The following is a 13256-nucleotide window of genomic DNA, read 5'->3' on the forward strand; positions in this document are numbered from 1 at the left end:
TACCAGCTCTGTAATCAGCCGCACAGAATTCAAGTTCAGCTTTGGCTCTGATGGCCTGCCACCGAGAAAGAACATCGGAGTTGGAGACGCACATCCACATATTCCTCCCGCCGGAAGGGATGAGGAGATGCAAAGGGGATTCAAGGCAGACAGTTTGCGATTCTCCCACCTCCCAAACGCGCCCTTTGCCACCTCCCCCTTAAAACGCCCCCTTTCTCAGTCCAGGCAAATCCTACCCATTCGGCAGCATCCAGTGGAACCCCACCTCCTCCCTCAGCGCAGCCAGGCGGCGGGAGGGCTCCTTCCCCTGCCGCGCAACCCTCGATTCCCTAAACTGGGAGCCGCCAGTCCTGGTAGGGCTTCCCCCTCCTCTCTCCGCGCGAGGCAATCTTGCCCCCCTTTCTTCACCTGTGTTGGGCTGGTGGGCAGCGGACGCTCTGGTGTCGACAGCTGCGTCTCCGCCTTCGGTCTCCGCGGCCCTACAGGGGAAAAGGATGGGCGCCTCCTCAGCCGCTGAGCTAGCCGGGACCACCCGATGAAGCTGCTTCGCACTGCCGCCCTGAGACTGGTAGCCGAGTCGAGACAGCACGGTTCCCACGGCAGCCGCGGCAGCTTTTATCCTCAGCTAACGGAGACAAAAGAGCGTGACGGGCGCGGCCAATCAACGGGGCGCGGGGGCGGGCTTGCCGCGCAGCCTAGGGCCGGATACAAATGTGCGCCCGCGGTGGAGGGTGGCGATAAGCAGCAGGTCCCCGTGAGGTCAAGTGCGACTTGGTTGTGGGAACTGGAGGAGTTTTCTCGAGTCTTCCCTTCTCCCTCTCTCTTTCGGCTCAACTTTGGGTCTTGGAGCCAGGTGCATTAAACATGAGGCGGAATCCAAATCAAATAAGCAATAAAAGTTCTTCACCTTTGTTTTGGGGGAGTGGAAAATAAAAGCGTTAGCGTTTTCTTTGTGCAAATACCTTGCACAGACTTTTTTTTTTTTAACTGTGAAGGAGGTGACAATACTGCGTCCATTTAACAGTGAGGGGACTTGGGCCCTCAGACTCTTTAACCAATACTCACTAAAGGATGTGTGCAAGGCTGGCTGCCTCAATCATTTTGGGGTGCTTGTTGGAAATGCAGATTCCTGGGCCTGGCCTGTGGGAGATTCTGACTTACTAGGGCTAGAGTTGGGGGGTGGGGTTGTATTTTTTTTAATTGGCGTTTAGTTTCTATACGATGCTATGTTAGTTTCTGCTGTACAACAGAGTGAATCAGTTATACATATATCACCTCTTCATCACCAGAGTAGTGAGTAGGGTTCCCTGTGTTACACAGCAGGATCTCATCAGTTGTCTGTTTTATACATGCTGCTGCTACTGCTAAGTCATTTCAGTCATGTCCGACTCCTAGCGACCCCATGGACTGCAGCCTACCAGGCTCCTCCATCCATGGGATTTTCCAGGCAAGAGTACTGGAGTGGGGTGCCATTGCCTTCTCCATAGTAGTGTATATATGTCAATCCCAATCTCCCAGTTCATGGCCCCTCCTATCCCGGCTTGGTGTCCATCCATTTGTTCTGTACATCTGTATCTCTATTTCTACTTTTTAGGGGGGAAAAAAAGCACTGCATTTGTTTCAGAGGTGTCAAGAGGATGCTTCCAACATATCTCTGGAAGGACTGATGCTGAAGCTGAAGCTCCAATACTTCGGCCACCTGATGTGAACAGCCAGATCATTGGAAAAGACTCTGATGCTGGGAAAGATAGAAGTCAGGAGGAGAAGGGGACAACAGAGGATGAGATGGTTGGATGGCATCACTGACTCAATGGACATGCCTTTAAGCTAGTTCCAGCAGATGGTGAAAGACAGGGAAGCCTGGCATGCTGCAGTCCATGGGGTTGCAAAGCATACCTATGCTGACATGCAACAACAGAGCAGATATTCTTTCTGGGGTCCATGATCTTCCTGAAATTGTTTGCAAAGATTTTGGACTCTGTTGGAGAAGGCAATGGTGACCCACTCCAGTACTCTTGCCTGGAGACTCCCATGGATGGAGGAGCTTGGTAGGCTGCAGTTCATGGGGTCTCGAAGAGTCGGACATGACTGAGCGGCTTCACTTTCACTTTTCACTTTCATGCATTGCAGAAGGAAATGGCAACCCACTCCAATGTTCTTGCCTAGAGAATCTCGGGGATGGGGGAGCCTGGTGGGCTGCCCTCTCTGCGGTTGCACAGAGTCGGACACAACTGAAACAACTTAGCAGCAGCAGCAGCAGCAGCAGGAGACTGAATGAAAGTGAAAGTGAAGTCGCTCAGTCGTGTCCGACTCCTTGTGACCCCATGGACTGTAGCCCACCAGGCTCCTCCATCCATGGGATTCTCCAGGCAAGAGGACTGGAGTGGGTTGCCATTGCTTCTCCAGGAGATCTTCCCATCCCAGGGATTGAACCCCGGTCTCCCACATTGTAGGCAGATGCTTTACCATCTAAGCCACCAGGGAAGTCCACCCAAATATATCAAGGCCTAAGCGCTGGAATCTTCAAATGTTACCTTATAAAGTGAAAGAGTCTTTACTGTTCAGTTCTGTTCAGTTCAGTTCAGTCACTCAGTCATGTCCAACTCTTTGCAACTCCATGGACTGCAGCACACCAGGTTTCCCTGTCCATCACCAACTCCCAGAGCTTGCTCAAACTCATGTCCATCCAGTCAGTGATACCATCCAACCATCTCATCCTCTGTCGTTCCCTTCTCCTCCTGCCTTCAATCTTTCCCAGGATCAGGGTCTTTTCCAATGAGTCAGTTCTTCACATCAGGTGGCCAAAGTATTGGAGCTTCAGCTTTAGCATCAGTCCTTCCAATGAATATTCAGGACTGATTTCCTTTAGGATTAACTGGTTTGATCTTGCAGTCCAAGGGACCCTCAAGAGTCTTCTCCAATGCCACAGTTTAAAAGCATCAAGTTTTTGATGCTCAGCATTCTTTATGGTCCAACTCTCACATCCACACATGACTACTGGAAAAATCATAGCTTTAACTAGACAGACCTGTGTTGACAAAGTAATGTCTGCTTTTTATTAACTTGTCTAGGTTGGTCATAACTTTTCTCCCAAGGAGCAAGTGTCTTTTAATTTCATGACTGCAGTCACCATCTACAGTGATTTTGGAGTCCAAGAATGTAAAGTCTGTCACTATTTCCATTGTTTCCCCATCTATTTGTCATGAAGTGATGGGACTAGGTGCCTTGATCTTCATTTTTGAATGTTGACTTTTAAGTCAGCTTTTTCACTCTCTTCTTTAACTTTCATCAAGGGGCTCTTTAGTTCCTCCTTGCTTTCTGCCACGAGAGTGGTATCATCTGCATATTTGAAGTTATTGATATTTCTCCCAGCAATCTTCATTCCAGCTTGTGCTTCAACCAGCCCAGCATGTCATATGATGTACTCTGAATATAAGTTAAATAAGCAGGGTGACAATATACAGCCTTGCTCCTTTCCCAATATGGAACCAATCTGTTGTTCCATGTCTGGTTCTAACTGTTGCTTCTTGACCTGCATACAGGTTTCTCAGGAGGCAGGTAAGGTGGCCTGGTATTCCCACCTCTGTAAGAATTTTCTACAGTTTCTTGTGATCCACACAGTTAAAGGCTTTGGCATAGTCAATAAAGCAGAAGTAGATATTTTTCTGGAACTCTCTTGCTTTTACCATGATCCAGTGGATGTTGGCAACTTTACCTCTGATTTCTCTGCCTTTCTAAATCCATGTTGAACATCTGGAAGTTCTCAGTTCATGTACTATTGAAGCCTAGCTTGGAGAATTTTGAGCATTACTTTGCTAGTGTGTGAGATGAATGCAATTGTGCAGCAGTTCAAACAGTCTTTGGCATTGCTTTTCTTTGGGATTGAAATGAACACTGACCTTTTCCAGTCCTGTGGCCACTGCTGACTTCCAAATTTGCTGGCATATTGAATGCAGCACTTTCACAGCATCATCGTTTAGGATTTGAAATAGCTCAGCTGGGATTCCATCACCTCCACTAGCTTTGTTTGCAGTGATGCTTCCTAAGGCCCACTTGACTTTGCACTCCAGGAGGTCTGGTTCTAGGTGAGTTATCACACCATCGTGGTTATCTGTTTTGTATAGTTCTTCCGTGTAGTCTTGCCACCTCTTCTTAGTATTTTCTGCTTCTGTTAGGTCTATACCATTTCTGTCCTCTATTGTACCCATCTTTGCATGAAATGTTCCCTTGGTATCTTCTAATTTTCTTGAAGAGATCTCTAGTCTTTCTCATTCTGTTGTTTTCCTCTATTTCTTTGCACTGATCACTGAGGACGGCTTTCTTATCTCTCCTTGCTATTCCTTGGAACTCTGCATTCAGATGGGTATTTCTTTCCTTTCCTTCTTTGCCTTTAGCTTCTCTTCTATTCTCAACTATTTGTGAGGCCTTATTAGACAACCGTTTTGCCTTTTTGCATTTCTTTTTCTTGGAGATGGTCTTGATTACTGCCTCCTGTATAATGTCACGAACCTCCATCCACAGTTCTTCAGGCACTCTATCAGATCTAATCCCTTGAATCTATTTGTCATTGCATTGTATAATCGTAAGGGATTTGATTTAGCTCATACCTGAATGGTCTAGTGTTTTCCCCTACTTTCTTCAATTTAAGTCTGAATTTTGCAATAAGGAGTTCATGATCTGAGCCACAGTGAATTCCCAGTCTTGTTTTTGCTGACTATATAAGAGCTTCTCCATCTTCAGCTGCAAAGAATATAATCAATCTGGTTTTGGTATTGACCATCTGGTGATGTCCATGTGTAGAATCGTTTCTTGTGTTGTTGGAAGAGGGCATTTGCTATGACCTGTGCGTTCTTTTGGCAAAACTCTTTTAGCCTTTGCCCTGCTTCATTTTGTTCTCCAAGAACAAACTTGCCTGTTACTCCAGATATCTCTTGACTTCCTACTTTTGCATTCCAGTCTGCTGTGATGAAAAGGACATTTTTTTATTTGTGTGTGTGTTAGTTCTAGAAGGTCTTGTAGGTCATCCTAGAACCAGTCAATTCAGCTTCTTAGGCATTAGGTGTTGGGACATAGACTTGGATTACTGTGATATTGAATGGCTTGCTTTGGAAACGAACAGAGATCATTCTGTTGTTTTTGAGATTATACCCAAGTATGCATTTTGGACCCTTTTGTTGACTATGAGGGCTACTCCATTTCTTCTAAGGGATTCTTGCCCACAGTAGTAGATATAACGGTCATCTGAATTAAATTCACCCTTTCCAATCCATTTTAGTTCACTGATTCCTAGAATGTCAATATTCTCCTGTTTGACCACTCCAATTTACCTTGATTCATGGACCCAACATTCCAGGTTCCTATGCAATATTGTTCCTTACAGCATCAGACTTCACTTCCATCACCAGTCACATCCTCAACCAGGTGTTGTTTTTGCTTTGCCTCCGTCTCTTTATTCTTTCTGGAGCTACTTCTCCACTCTTCCCCAGTAGCATATTGGGCCACCTACCAACCTGGGGAGTTCTTCTTTCAGTGTCATATCTTTTTTGCCTTTTCATACTGTTCATGGGGTTCTCAAGGCAAGAATACTGAAGTGGTTTGACATTTGCTTCTCCAGTGGACCATATTTTGTCAGAACTCTCCACCATGATCCCTTCTGTCTTGGGGGGCCCTACATGACATGACTGATCGTTTCATTGAGTTAGTTAAGGCTGTGGTCCATGTGATCAGTTTGGTTAATTTTCTGTGGTTGTGGTTTTCATTCTGTCTGCCCACTGATGGGGCAGGATAAGAGGCTTATGGAAGTTTCCTGATGGGAGGGACTGACTATGTGGGAAACTGGGTCTTGTTCTGATGGATGGGACCATGCTCAGTAAATCTTTAATCCAATTTTCTGTTGATGGGTGGGCTTGTACCCTCTCTGTTGTTTGGGCCAAACTATGGTAGGAGTAATGATGGTAATGGCGACCTCCTTCAAAGGAAGGAGAATCCTATGGACAGAGGAGCCTGGAGAGCTACAGTCCATGGAGTCACAAAGAACTGGACATGAATGAGCATGCATATGTGCATCTCCAAATACAGTCACATTCTCAGGTGCGAGGTCTTAGGTCTTCCACATATGAATTTTGGGGCAATGCAGTTCAGCTCACAACACTCTCTTTTCCCTTACTTCTGGTTCTGGGAAAGCATGTCTACTTTCCTTCATGTAGATTGTGATTAGGAGGTCCCTGTGGCACTTTGGGGGTCAAGGTGGTGGCAGCATGTGCTGCACAAGTGGACTGCCCAAGGGCAATGTTGTTGTTGTTGATCTTGTTCTTGACTGTTCTTGCTTGGAAGCAAGTGAACCATCCCATGTCTTTTGGCTGCTGTGGGGTTCCTCTTTAGCCTGTCAAGGTACTTCATCTGCTCCTTTCTGCTTTCTTATTCCCAATCCCAATAGTTAGAATGCTTTGGAATAGACAGTTCCAATTTGGAGATGAGGCATCTTCCAACTCAGGAGTGTGGCCTTTATCTTGTGGACAGAACAGTAGGGTGCTGGTGGTGGAGAGTGGAGGGTGATGGAGGAAGAGAGAAGGTAGGTTGGTCACCTGGCAGGGTCGAGGGTAATGCTGGCAGTAGCTTGTGGATTACCTTCAGACTCTCCCTTCAGCTCCCCAGTTCTGTGAAATCCGACCCTAATCTCTCATCACACCCTTGTTCTGAATTTCTTATTAATTGATGAATTAATTTTCATTTTTGGTTGTGCTGGATCTTTCTTGCTTTGCACAGGCTCTCTCTAGTTGTGGCAAGAGAAGTCTACTCTTCATTGCAGTGCATGGGCTTCTCATTGTGATGGCTTCTCTTGTTGCAGAGCACAGGCTCTAGGGCACATGGGTTTCAGTAGTTGTGGCACACAGGCTCAGTAGTTATGGCATGGGCTTAGTTACTCTATGGCATATGGAATCTTCCTGGACCAGGGATCGAACCCATGTCCCCTGCATTGGCTGACAGATTCTTATCCACTGTATCACCAGGGAAGTCCCTTTGTTCTGAATTTGAATAGCTTTGAGGTAGAAATTACTAGGCAGTCAGTGTAGAACTCTGAGACCTCTGTCTTGTGTTCAGTAAACATCCCACTCCATTGTCCTGAATTTCTGGAATGTGTCTTTAGTCTGATAAATTATCAGCACTCAGATCCAGGGAAGGGCAATAATTAAATTTTGTTCCATAGACTTCCCTGGTGGCTCAGATGGTAAAGCGTGTGTCTACAATGTGGGAGACCCGGGTTCAGTCCCTGAGTTGGGAAGATCCCCTGGAGAAGGAAATGGCAATCCAGTCCAGGACTATTGCCTGGAAAATCCCATGGACAGAGGAGCCTGGTAGGCTATAGTCCATGGGGTCGCAAAGAGTCGGACATGACTGAGAGACTTCACTTCACTTTATTTCAATATGCTTGAGGGAAAAACAACTGGTGATCATTAGTCTTAAGCCCATACATCTGGTCCATGGCAAAATGCCCAGAAGGTATGAAAAAGGGTTGAGACTTAATCCAAGGATCAAGAGAGGCCATAAAGAAGTTAAGTATTTTGACCTTTAAATTGATTGGTTAGAAATAATGTGATTTAAAGAAGGATATAGAAACTGCTGTAAGTCCCACCTTGGCGGGGGGTGGGGGTGGGGGACTCTTAACCTCCTCTGAGTGTCTATGCTGAGAACTTTGTACTTTCCTTCTCTGTAATAAATCCTGTTCACTTGCTACCATGCGTGTCTGAGTGTTTGTGGATTCCATTCTTTGGCTCTGCAGATAAGAACTCGGATTCCCATCTCAGCTTCATCACCAAATCAGGTGACCTGCAGTTGGACATGGTGGCATCATAAAAGACAGACTGGACTTCAGAGATCTGGCAAAATGTTGGAAGAAAATGGATTGTGTATCATGGTGCCTGGGTGGGGTCATTAGAACAAAGACAGGGTCGCTCCATGTAGCACTAGGAGAAGCATGTTGGTTATTGAGCAGCATGGTCTCCGGTCTTATCTCTGGTCTCATGTTGCCAGGTGTCAGGGGACATGTTCAGTTGCAAAGATTCAGGCTCTGGTGGCTTGGAGGACCATATTTTATTTTCCAATTTCAAAAACATAAGTTTTTAAAACCTGAAGGTTAGGAGCTAAAGCTTTCAGTTGAAACAGTATAAGCTACTTTTGGTGGCCTTACTCCTCTCTGTTACCTGTCTACTTTCATCTGTTACCTGTTTAAGCTTCTCCTGAAACTTTATTGAGATAGACACTGTTCCCTCATCAAAGGACTGAGAGCATACCGGCACTTCACACCAGGGCTTTGACTGAGCCCTGGAAGTTAAAGCCGGGGTGAGGGTACTAACAGGAGATCCTGCCTATATAGGACCCTGAGGGTGGCATATTTCATGAAAATCTTCAACAAGAGGGTGAAATAAGATATTTTTAAACAAACAAAAACTAAGGGGGTTTGTTACCAGCAGACTGCGCTAATGGAAATTTTAAAGGATGTACTTCAGGAGGAAAATGATTTGGGAAAAACTAAATGCAGGAAAGAATGAAGAGCAAGAAAAGTGATAGTATGTAGACAATTTAAGGTAACATTGACGACAGAAGGAATCATAAAAAAGTCTATGTTGTTTTTTTAAAAATAAACTTTAAGTACCATACAGTAAGAAAAGACATCAGAAGGGGCATAAATGGAGTTCAACTTTTCTAAGAGACTTGTATCATATCGGAAGTGATTTAGGTATTTATTAAATTTACACTTTGATAAGGTAGTTATCTATGTAAGAATTAATAGGATGTAACTATTAAAATAATAACAACAGGGAATTCCCTGGGGCGGGGGGAGGTCCAGTGATTAGGACTCTGAGTTCTCATTGGGCAGGGTTCAAGTTTGATTCCTGGTCAGGGAACCAAGATATCACAAGCCGCATGGTGTGACCAAAATTAATAATAATAATAGTGACAGAATAATTGAATAAAAAAATTCTGAGTCAGTTTTTTTAAGAAAGAAGAGGTTAAAATAATGGAAGGAAAAAATATAGATGAAAACAATACAAGTACAGAAACCCAAATATATTAATAATTTTATAAGTGTTTCTGTACTACATGCTCAAGTTAAAAAATGTTGCCAGATGGAATTACTAAATACACCCATATGCTTTTCAGGAGAGATTAATCCAAAATATAAGGATACAGATAGGTTGACAAAAAAAAAGATGGAGAGAGACGAGACAAATCATACAAATAACATTTAAGTGATAGAAAACTTGTACAGCTGTGTTCGTATCAGACAAAATACACTTAAAAGCAAAAAGCATTATTAGAGATAGAAGGTTATTTTTAATGATAAAAGGTTCAATTCACCAGGAATGATTTTGCACTTATGACAAAATTCCAAAATACATAAAGGAAAAGTTAACTTATGTAAAGGAGAAATAGATACCACTCATAGTTGATCAAGGAGAGGAAAAAAATTGTGAGGATATAGAATATATATATATTATATTTGAACAATATAATTAATAATTTTGAGCTAATAGCCAATGTATAGAACAATGCCCACCAATGACTATAGAATACACATACAGAACATTTGTAAAATTTGAGCATGTACTAGGACAGAAAGCAAGTCTCAATACACTTCAAAAATTTAAATCTGATAACAATGCAAATAAACTACAAATCAATAAATAGAAAAGATAACTGGAAAACCTCTATGTTTAGAAATTAAGATACTGACTCTGAAATAACAGATTGGTCAAAGAAGAATAATAGTGAAATTACAAAAATTTGTAGTTGAACAATAATGAAAATACTCATATCAAAACTTGTGGCATGTAGCTAAAACAGTGCTTATAAGGAAAAGTATCTTTTGACAATGATGAAAGGCTAAAAGTTCATGAGGTAAGTGTCTATTTCAAGACTTAAGAAAGCAAAAAGTATAAGCCCAACAAAATTGGGGCAACATGAAATGATAAAAATAAGAATATAAATTAATGAAATAGAAAGGAATAAAGACAAGTCAGGAATGTTCTGTCTTGAACTGGACTTCTAGCCAGGGAAATCAGACAAGAAAAAGAAGTAAACAGTGCTGGACTGGAAAAAAAGAAGTAAAAGAATCTTTATTTATAGAGGACATGATTTTGCAAACCGAAAAGACTACAGAAACCATTAAAAAAACTTCTAGAATGAATAAATTAGTTCAGTGTGATTGTAAGATATAAGATCAAGCCTGGGTGCTTGGTATACCGGGCAATTTCATATAGTACAAATAAATGGCACATATAGTTCATATATAGTTCACATATAGTTCATATAGTACAAATAAATCCACTCCAGTATTCTTGCCTGGAAAATCCCATGGACAGAGGATCCTGGTGGGCTACAGTCCTTGGGGCTGCAAAGAGTGACTGAGTGACTGAGCATACGCTCTTTCCGAGAAAACTTTAGTCTCTTGCATTCAGTAGACAAGTGTTCTTAGAAGTTGCTTAAATCATAATGTAAACATTTCTCCAGGGATGGTATAGAAATGGCCAATAAACACATGAAAAGATGCTCAACATCATTAACCATAAGGGAAATGCAAATCAAAACCACAATGAGATACCACTTTATACCTACTAAGATGTCTGTAATAAAAAAGAGACAAGTGTTGGCAAGGATATGGAGAAATTTGAATCCTCAAATATTGCTGGTGGGAATATAAAATAATAGAGCCACTTTGGAAAACAGTCTGGAATTTCCTCAAAATGTCATTAAATGTGAAATTACCAGATCATACAAAAATTCTACTCCTAGGTGAATACCTGAGAGAAATGGAAATGTATATCAATATAAAAACTTGTACACAATTGTTCATAACAGCACTGTTAGTAACAGCCCCCAAAATGGAAACAACTCAAATGTCCATTAACTGATGAATAGTTAAGAGGAAGGAAGTTCTGATACATGTTACAATATGGATAAAACTTGGGGACATTATCCTAAACCATGAACGAAGCCGATCACAAAAAGGTCACATATTGTATGACTCTATTTATAGGAAATGTTCAGAACAGGCAAATGTAAAGAGGCCAAAAGTAGATCAATGGTTGCTAGGAGTTGATGGAGGAGGAAAAAGGGGGAGACTGTCAATGGGTACAGACTTTCTTTCTTTCTTTTTTTTTTTTGGCCATGCTAGGCAGCATGCAAGATCTTAGTTCCCAGACCAGGGATAGAATCCATGCCCTTTGCTGCTGCTGCTGCTGCTGCTGCTGCTGCTGCTGCTGCTAAGTCGCTTCAGTCGTGTCTGACTCTGTGTGACCCCAGAGATGGCAGCCTACCAGGCTCTTCTGTCCCTGGGATTCTCCAGGCAAGAACACTGGAGTGGGTTGCCATTTCCTTCTCCAATGCATGGGACTGAAAAGCGAAAGTGAAGTTGCTCAGGCATATCCGACTTCGCGATCCCATGGACTGCCCACCAGGCTCCTCCGTTCATGGGATTTTCCAAGCAAGAGTACTGGAGTGGGGTGCCATTGCCTTCTCAATGCCCTTTGCAGTGGAATATAGAGTCTTAACCACTGGACTGCCAGGGAATTCCCCATGGTTTCTTTTTGTGAATATAAAAATATTTGCTGATATAAAAATATTCTAAAATGATTGTGATGATGACTGCACAACTTTAAATTATTTTTAAAAACATTGACTTGTACACCTTAAAAGAACGAATTTTATGGATGCACACTATAGCACAATAAAGCTGTTTAAAAAAAAATACTTGTGCTATGGATCCATTTATATAAAGCTCAAACACAGGTGAGACTATATTGTTGAGACATGTATTCAGAGATGACAAAACTAAAAGAAAGCAAGGAAATATTAAATATATACATATTAAATAAAGTCAGGATAGTGGTTACCCTGCAGGTGAGGGTGGAGTTTTGACTGAAAAGAAACTTCCAGCAGGCTTCCCCAGTATTTTATTCCTGACCTTGATTGGTGGTTACATAGGCATTTTTTTTGTTTGTTAAAATGTACATATGTGTTCTGTGCACATTTCTATATAAATGTCCTATTTTGGATAAAACAATAAAATTAAATTCATTCACATGAGTTTATTTGGACTACACCGAACTGTTAAAATGTTGGACTGAGCCAAGTTATTCATTCCAGATATTTAAAGAAAAAAATTTTGGTATTAACTGTCAGTGAGAGTCTAAGACATCATAGAAGTGGACAGGAAGTAGGGCAGAGGAAGAAAGAAGAGGATTCGACTTTCTTAAGAAGTACTACTCCTTGGGGTCCTGAGCAATGCACTGAAGATGGGGTAACTGCGGTGAAGTATGCAGACTCTGCAGCCAAAGCAACTAGGTTCAAATTCTGCAACTGCCACTCAGTTTCTGACTCCTCCTCTGTCTCAGTTTCCACATTTGTCAAGGGAGTTTATAATCCCATCTTGCTTTAAATGTTATTGTGAGGATTAAAGGAGACTACCCTTGTAAGGTCTTGTGTGCTCGGTAACTATCATCTGTTACTATTTCTTCCTAAAACTCTTAATAGGGCTTCCCAGGTGGCGCAGTGGTCAAGAATCTCCCTGTCAGTGCAGGAGACACATTGGGTCAGGAGACTTCCCTGGGTCAGGAAGATCCCCTGGAGGCAGAAAGGGCAACCTGCTCCAGTATTCTCATCTGGAGAATCCCAAGGACAAAGGAGTCTGGCAGGCTACAGTCCTGGGATTGCAAAGAGTCAGACACAACTGAGCAACTGAGCACACCCAAGTTCTTAATAAGGTGAAGATGTTCATTCTGAGTCCTTGTTTTATGTCTATAAGATACACAAAAATAAGTTCTTGCACTTCCCCACTTGGAGCGCTGTCCCTTTTCTATTGACAAGGTGATGCCCCACAGGTATTAAATATCCAGTGTCCTCATGCTACTCTGTTTTCCCTCACACAGCCCTCTTGGTGCCAATCACGAAAAGAATGAGAGCTGTCATTCATGGAGGGTTTTTTTTTTTTTTGTAGTAGTAGTAACATATTTACTTAAATTATAACCTGGCATTACCTAGAACAATAGGTCTATCAAAGGTAAGGTATTCAATTCACTACAGTGGCAGTGCGCTGGGTGTTTCTGACTGCACTGGAGAGTTACATCAAGAAAATGAGTTACTGTAGGTTTAAGCTCTCAATTCAAGATACGGTCAGAGGACTAGAGAGCTGTTAGCATGGTCCTTGGCACTATCTTCTGCAGGCACATTCTCACCTTGATCTTTGACGTCACCTC

General features: G+C 42.5%; 1 protein-coding gene across 1 annotated transcript in view; it reads right to left on the minus strand.

The window, feature by feature from the left end:
• ZCCHC12 (zinc finger CCHC-type containing 12) overlaps positions 1-13256 on the minus strand; it is a 30408-nt gene that overhangs the window by 2563 nt on the left and 14589 nt on the right. The window contains exons 2-3 of the mRNA XM_070292115.1: positions 409-479; positions 4-55 (exon numbers count right to left, since the gene is read on the minus strand). The gene's annotated coding sequence lies outside the window, so the exon portion shown is untranslated. The remainder of the gene's footprint in view (positions 1-3; positions 56-408; positions 480-13256) is intronic.

Source organism: Ovis canadensis, chromosome X (assembly GCF_042477335.2).
Source record: "Ovis canadensis isolate MfBH-ARS-UI-01 breed Bighorn chromosome X, ARS-UI_OviCan_v2, whole genome shotgun sequence".
In the NCBI taxonomy this organism is placed as follows: domain Eukaryota; kingdom Metazoa; phylum Chordata; class Mammalia; order Artiodactyla; family Bovidae; genus Ovis; species Ovis canadensis.